This window comes from Papio anubis, chromosome 1, assembly GCF_008728515.1.
Source record: "Papio anubis isolate 15944 chromosome 1, Panubis1.0, whole genome shotgun sequence".
Classification (NCBI taxonomy): domain Eukaryota; kingdom Metazoa; phylum Chordata; class Mammalia; order Primates; family Cercopithecidae; genus Papio; species Papio anubis.
In genome coordinates, this window is record NC_044976.1 from 94,775,564 (window position 1) to 94,783,402 (window position 7,839).

The 7,839-nt window shown below is 41.0% G+C and overlaps 1 long non-coding RNA gene across 1 annotated transcript in view; it reads left to right on the top strand.

The window, feature by feature from the left end:
• The window catches only part of LOC103887009, a 41,823-nt gene extending 38,321 nt beyond the window's left edge, over positions 1-3,502 (top strand). Inside the window, exon 5 of the long non-coding RNA XR_650926.4 lies at positions 782-3,502. This is a non-coding gene — a long non-coding RNA (uncharacterized LOC103887009). The remainder of the gene's footprint in view (positions 1-781) is intronic.
• Positions 3,503-7,839: the final 4,337 nt, after the last annotated feature.

The following is a 7,839-nucleotide window of genomic DNA, read 5'->3' on the forward strand; positions in this document are numbered from 1 at the left end:
GAAGGAAGGGAGGGAGGGAGGGAGGGAGGGAGAGAAAGAAACAAAGGCAGGCTGGAGACTGGGTAACTTACAAAGGAAAGAAGTTTGACTCACAGTTCATATGGAGACGAGGAAATTGAAATGCAGGAGGGGAAACATGGTGGAAGAAGGAAGGAGGAATGGGCCAAATAATTTTAGGAATTTACACAATAGGAATAGTATAAACACTTATGATTCAATAATGAATGGATAATGGATATAATGGATGGGGACATAGAAATGAATTGAAATTTGAGCCGCTAATCACCTCAGGCAAGAGAGTGTTCACGGTTAGAGAAACGGTCTCAGAGCTTTTCTCTTCCAATCTTTGTGAGGCACCCTTCAGGGAAAAGTGGCACTTTGCTCCTCATTGAATTTCTCATCTCCCCTAAGCATATATTTGAACAAGAAAAGAAAACCATGAGAAATGCACCAGGAAAGAGAGGTGGCAGTGGTGCAGGAAGCCTGCACTCCCTGTGTCTGGCATAAAAGGAGAAATACATTTCCTGAGAACCCATAGCCAGGCTGGGACTATTTGGGGGGTATTGGGCCTGGTAGCAGGCCCAGGTAGGAGGCTGAGGTGGGCACATCAAGAGATGGGTACTGAGGCTGAAGTTGAGAAGAATCATGTTAGAAGATCTCTTATGCCTCCACAAGGAGGCAGCATTAAACACCAGCTATGCAACAGGCAGCACCAGCCAATGAAGGTCTTATAGCTTAATCCGTTAAGAGAAAATCTTTAAACTCCTTTCTTTATCTCCAGCCCCCAAGCTTCAACATATCCAAGGATCGAAGGCTTGCATAAAGCAGCACCACAGAAGTGTGAGAACAGCCTTTCCCCATTTTCCAGAGTGGATCCCTGAGCCAGGAGTCAGGCCTGCACTTTGAGGAGGGGAAGTGCTTTTGTGAGGACAAGCAAGAATGTCTTGTAATTTCAACTACCCTTAAAGCTGTTTCAGGGTTCCCTGATAATGAGCTAACTGATACCGGGACTTCCCTTCTTCATTCCCCAAGGAAAAGCTGCCTTCCAACTCAACACCTCATAGAACAAGGGCCGCCTAATATCCCTAGATGTGGGCAGCTGGCATTCCCCAGCATTCCCCTAACACCCGGCACCTAAGCTAAAAATGCTTGGGGCCTGAACTCCAAATGTTTATTCAACCATGCAAAGCCACTTGCACACTTGTCCTATAAAAAAGGAAAACAAAAGAATGTTTTTCTCCTCTTGGAGCAGAGCCACACAGTGAATCTAGCAATGCACTGGCTCAAACATGCCCCCTTTTCAGCAGGATGCTGAAAGAAATAGGATCCATGCGTCTGCTGAAATTTCTATCTCTGAGTTTCTACCTAAACGAAGTGATACTTTCTGTTATTCCCAGTCACATCAAAACAAATGTGAGATTCAAATTTTAAACTGGGCTATACTGTAACAAATTAGACTTGACTCTTTTTGTTTTGTTTAAATAACAGAACGTGACTAGAAAACTATAGGATTCACCCAAGATGCTAAGACATGGCAAAGTGAGACCAAACATAGCACAACAAATAGTTGCAGACGAAATAAAAGCATATTACATTTGTGCACTACAATGTTCAGGCTATTCAACACACTGATTTCACATATACAGTCCCATTTATTGCTAACAATTGCCCTGCAAAATAGGTACTATTATTGGGCACATTTTACATATAAAACGACTTAAAATTAGAGGAGGTAGTATATATTTTCCTAATTTTTGGCAGCCCAGAATCTAAAGCCCTTCTCTATGCTGAAGAATGCCCTGCCTTATGAGTGAGTCTTGCTGGAAAGAAGAGACCAGCTTCCAATATAAAAATTGAAAATACCAAATACTCACTTTTCCCATATTCCCTGATAACTATTACACTGACATTGGAAGAGTCTCCCCCAGCTGAAGTGTGCATTTGAGTTTTTCCCAGAATCTAAAGATACAAAGAAAGAGGTCTTTTGCGGGAAACCACTCTGGTGAAAACGCCAGTGGAAGTCCTACACTGCGCCCGATTTCCAGTGGCAAGAATTTCAGTGGCTCCAGCAGCAATGCCCAGTGCTGCGTGACTATGGGTTGGCAATGTACGCAAACTGGTTGGGCCACTGCAGGTGAAAGAGATGCTCAAGTGCTCAGTTATGTGTCTTGATTGGTAATGTGGCCATTGGCTGGGTAATGTCCACACTGCTTCTCTGGCCCTTTTGAAGTGTCTGTTAGCCATAATAACTAGATTTATTTTCTGATTAAATGAGCTAAAATTTGGTTCGGACTGACTTAGGATAAGTAATTGCTCTCTAATCACACATAAAGCAAATGATGGAGCTGGAATTCCAGTCTTCACTAGGTCACACTGAATGATAAGATAATGTTATGAGCTGAATTTGTATGTTGAAGTCCTCATCTCCAGAACCTCAGAACGTCTGTATTTGGAGAAGAGTCTTTAATGCAGTAATTCATTGAAAGTGAGGTCAGTAAGGTGACTATAATTCAATATGACCTGAATCCTTATGGTAACAGAAAATCTGGACACAGAAACCCATATGGGAGGCCATGTGAAGACACAGGGAGAAAGCAGCCATCTGCGAGCCAAAGAGAGAGGCCTCAGAAGAAACCAGCTCTGCAGACACCTTGTAATTGGACGTCTAGCCTTCAGAACTGTGAAACAAGAAATTTCTGTTATTTAGGCCACCCAGTCTATGGTACTTTGTTATGGCAGTCCTAGTAAACTAGTACCAGGAATGAGGAATATGAAAGAATTCAAGATGATCTCAAAGTTGCTCAATGAGGTCATTTGAGAAAAGATGAAGGGTATGAGAGGAGTAGCCATTGCAGAAGGAGAACAAGATCATGAATTCAGTTTAGAAAACTTTGATTTTGAGACCTCTGCAGGAGAAAGTAAGAGAAAGCTTCCAAGGTCTAGCTTCCTTTATAGAGTGCTGGGAGAGACCTAAAGTTGAGGAATAGAGAGAAAAGGCACCTCTGGACACCCACTGGCATTGGATCCAGCTCTGAGTTGCTTGCTTTCTGGACTTTAGAATGACAAAGCAGGTTTATGCACAGTTTCTCAATAAACAAGTCCCACTGAAGGTCACAGGCCCATTTCAGCAGCTGGAGGAACCAAAGTCGGCAGTACTGGGCCATGCTAGTGAAGGGCTGTTCCTGGACAGGGGTGTTACCTTATTGGGAAGATGAAGTGTTCATCCAGCATTAAGCCTGTAGCTATAAGTCAGGGATGAGACAAGGGTGTTTGCATTTGTTAGCATGAAGACAAACAAATCCAACACCCTTAGGTCAGAATTTCAGCTTAACTTGGTGTCTTGTGCTTGAATATCCTCTGCAACCTCTCCTGACTTTCCACTTTCCAAAGTGAGTCTTTTAAAATGCTCGTGTTTTGGCTCACGCCTGTAATCCCAGCACTTTGGGAGGTCGAGAGGGCGGATCACGAGGTCAGGAGATCGAGACCATCCTGGCTAACACGGTGAAACCCCATCTCTAATAAAAATACAAAACATTAGCCAGGCGTGGTGGCGGGCACCTGTAGTCCCAGCTACTTGGGAGGCTGAGGCAGGAGAATGGTGTGAACCCCAAAGGCGGAGCTTACAGTGAGCTGAGATCGCACCACTGCACTCCAGTCTGGGTCACAGAGCAAGACTCTGCCTCAAAAAAAAAAAAAAAAAAAAAAAAATGGCCACGTTCATTGGTCTTATGCTTATAAAAAAAAGTCTATGTGGACAACCACTCGTTGATTTAATAAATAATGCTTGAGTGCTTACTCTGTGCCAGGATTCTGAAAAGCACTGTGGGTAAATGGTAGGCAAATCTAAACCTGTTCATGCCTTCGGAGAGTCTACTGTTTGAACAGAAAAAGAGAAGAAGAGAATGAGGCCAAACAAGAGGCTGTTCACCTGAGGAAATGGATGGGAGGTGGGCAAGCCCACCTGGCAGAGGATCACCTGGCTGAATACCTATGAAATTGCCATGGATGATCTCAAAATTCAAAGAAAAGTCCTGTTCATAGAAATAAAAACCTTGAAAACACAAATTCATAGGCAAAGGGCTGAGAGGCCACATAAATTACTTTCAGTGAAAACAATAAATAATATTTGTATTATTTCTGTTTCATTATTCAAGGCAGTGGTGATGGGAACTTGAGAGCATGAGAGTCAGGGCAAAGAGAATTTCTGAAAGAGTAAAACTGTCTTAAAGATGTGAGGTTGGCCACTTATGGGGAGGACAAGCACGACAGGGCTTGGGGGACCAAAGTCCAGCTGCACAGACCCCACTCAGCTCTGCTCTATTCAACCTCTTCCCAACCTTGTCCCCATCCCTAGACAAGCAGAAGTTGTGGATAAAGATTGTTTTTGCCCTCCACATCTCCAATACTCTCTTTTTAAATGGCTGCAACCAACCCAACAAAAGAACTTACTTAACATATTAGTAGTATCTTAAATGATGAAATTTTATCTTGTCCATAAAATAGCTGCAATTAAAACAAATTATCTCTTTCCATTCATAGCTTAATTCATATAGCACATGTGATAGAGCCTTTTTAAATGCTCACTTTTGTTGGTCTTATTTCAAAATGAATTCATGTTTATAGTCTAGCATTTAGAAAATTCCAAGGCAAAGCAAGGCTACATTTGTGTGGTTCCTCTTGGTGTCTCCAGTGCCCCATGCCACAGCTGCACAGAGGACATTAAGCATTGAACACAGAGAACTAAACCACTTAAGGAATCACCCATAATCTCAATACCAACAGATACTTACCCTCACTTTTTTGATATATTTTTTCCAGTCACTTGTGTATGTAAGCATACATACAAAAACAGGGGTGTTTGTGTGTGTGTGCAAAAATGTGTGTTTACAGAGTTCATTTTACAGGAAAGCACAAAGTCAGATAGTTGTTATAGGGCACCTATGGGAAATGTCATAGGAGACTAAAGATGCGACGAAACTTTGGGACCACCACTCTCAATCATCCTAACACTTGATCTTTCCATGGCTACCCTAAGGTAGAATAAATGGCTTTTGTAAAACACTTACTTAAATCTCCTCTCCTTAATTGAGGTACCCTGCTTTCTTACCCTTATTTATGTGTCCAGGTTAGGGAGAAACATCCCATTATGTCACAAATAAGATTAAAAGTAGTCGTAATTAAATTTCACCATGTGCCCTGAGTTTTCCCACCTGAGAATTATAAGAAAAACATCAAAAGGTCTTCTCTTACTAGACTACTAGACTTACTAGACCACTCACCAAATGGTCATTACATTTTCCTGTAGGCTGCAGACAAGATCTCTCTATTATCTATCATAAGATCTCTCTCTCTCAATCACCAAGTGAAAAAACACACTTGGGGGGTCCAGGAATGTGTAGGCAATTGAAGAGTTTCTCTTTTAAGAATGGCAGTTCATCAGGCTAAGTGTCCAAGAAAATAATGAAAAAAAAATGTGGTATATTCATACTGGGGGATATGCCAGATTTAAAAAAAAAAACACATTTGAGTTACACATAGCCACATGGATAAATCTCTAATGCAGAACTTTAATAAGAAAAAGCCAGATTGCAGAAATATATACATGGCAGTATAATATCATGTATATAAAGTTTCAACACAAAAACATGCTATATATCTTTTATGGATATATCCATGTGCAGTAAAAAATATAAAATATGCGTGAGAATGACAAAGACAAATTTTAGAGGATTTATTACCTTAGGGAGAAAAAGAAGCAGCATCACAAGGATTACGAGGTTTGAATCGAATCTACAATATTTTATTCCTTAAGTTGAGTAGCGGGTACCTGGGTGTTCATATACTCAAAACCATTTTTGTCACATGAAATATTTTTAAAATTTTTAAAAAGCTAGATAATATGATTGACATCTCCAGGTACTTGAAGATCTGGCATGTTGATGATGGAAAGTATCCTATGACTAGTGGGTAAAGCTATTATGAAGGCAAATTTTAGGTCATTCTTAGGAAAAATCTAAAAGGGCTGTCTAAAAATGAACAGTGTCTTCCATGTGATTAAGGAGTAAAACAGAGTTAAGGTCTTCAGAGGTAGCAAATTACAGTGCAAGCAGAGTTCACTTGTCTTTGTCTTAAAAGCAAAGATTTCTTTTCTCTTGCAGAATTCCCGGGACATATCCTGATAAAGCTTTACATCTCAGCAGCATCACTCTGATTGCTCTTTTTTCAGTTGGTGTCGTTGGAAGCCCCTAAACCCTATTTCACTTCAGTGCCATTGACTGGCACTTCCTGCCACTTACATCATAGCCATTTGGCAGTGCCCGGGTTAGACAGATCTGCTACCTGGTTCTGGTTCTGCATTATTGTCATTCCTTGTGCCAGTCATAAGGATTCACTGGCACCCCTCAGAGATTAGGAGTTCTCCAGGTCTGGAGATATTAAAAAAGAGAGATGGTCAGGGATGCTATAGAAGGGATTTTAGTAGTCTCTGGTATGCTGGAGCACATAACCTTTGAGTATGGATTTCCATATTCATTTAATCAAGAAATGTTTAATGAGTGTTCACTTTGTGCAAGGCACCTCGCTTGTTAAGCTTCTATGGCTCTAGAATTTGTCTTTGAAAATGCATCTCTAACTTTACAGAAATGAAAATTGAGACACGATGGGAAAACTTATTTTAAGTAAACAATAAGGCAGGCAGGCAGGCTGTGGTTTGCAGACCCACCGCTTCTAGTCTTATTGCCAAGAGCAAAGAGTTACAGGAACATTTTGGAGATAATGGCTACATTCACAGACTGGTACATGTCTTACAGTGGAAGACACCCCAGAGGTTATCCAATTCAAGTACTTCATTTTAAAGATGAGGAAACAAAAGCCTAGGGAGGTGTGTGGCTAACTGATTGCAAAATCTATTCTCAGATATGGTATTTCCTTCCCAACCTTGAAGGTTATGTTCCTGAAAACCTCCACGGTAAGGAGAAATTACGTTTGAGGAACTTATGACCTTAGGAAGAAAATAGAGTTTGGGGAGTAAGATAGTGAGTGAATCTGTGAAAGTTATCATCATTGTTTTATATCTACTAACAAAATGATGTAGGTACCATTGATACCCACTTTATTTTATGCTAAACACATTCATTTGTAATGATGAATCTTGTGCAGGTGATTTTTATTTACTTCTTAGAATTCCTTATTAACAATTCTTTAGGCTCTCTCTATACATACTTTTTGTAAAACTTCTTGTGAGTCATTGCCTTTTTGTGTAAATATTGGTTCCAATGGATTGTTTGCTGTTTCAGGTCCTGTTGTCTCTGCTTTTTTGCGCCTTTGACATTATCATTGGAACTTATAACTTCTAACCTCTACTCTGACTCAACTTGGTTGTTTCCTGATTCCTCTCGCTTCTTCTTGCTGTTCCTTCTCTCTGCTGTCCTTTAACTGTAGCTGCTCACCAGGACTATGCCGTAAACTTTCACCTCCTCTCACTGTTTGCTCTCCCTATGTAACTATCATGTTTGATAACGAGGTCCTGCTGAGTAAGCCTGCTTGCTATCTTTCCAGGCTGTGCTTTCCCACTCCTGCAGCCACTGCCTTAATTCAGATTATCACTGTCTCTCACCAGGACCCCTGCAGTCATCTCCTTGATTGGTCAATGCTTTCATTATTTGCTTTGTGCTCTGAGTGAAATTTTCTTATGACGGCTTGTAGTTCCCAGTGGCTTCCTAAGGATTTCCTCCAAGGCCCTCCACCTTAGCTCTTGTACCCTTTACTCCAGCCTTATTTATCGACCCTACTTGATGGCCTAATGTACCAGACTATTTGGCATCTTCGTGCCTTTGTGAA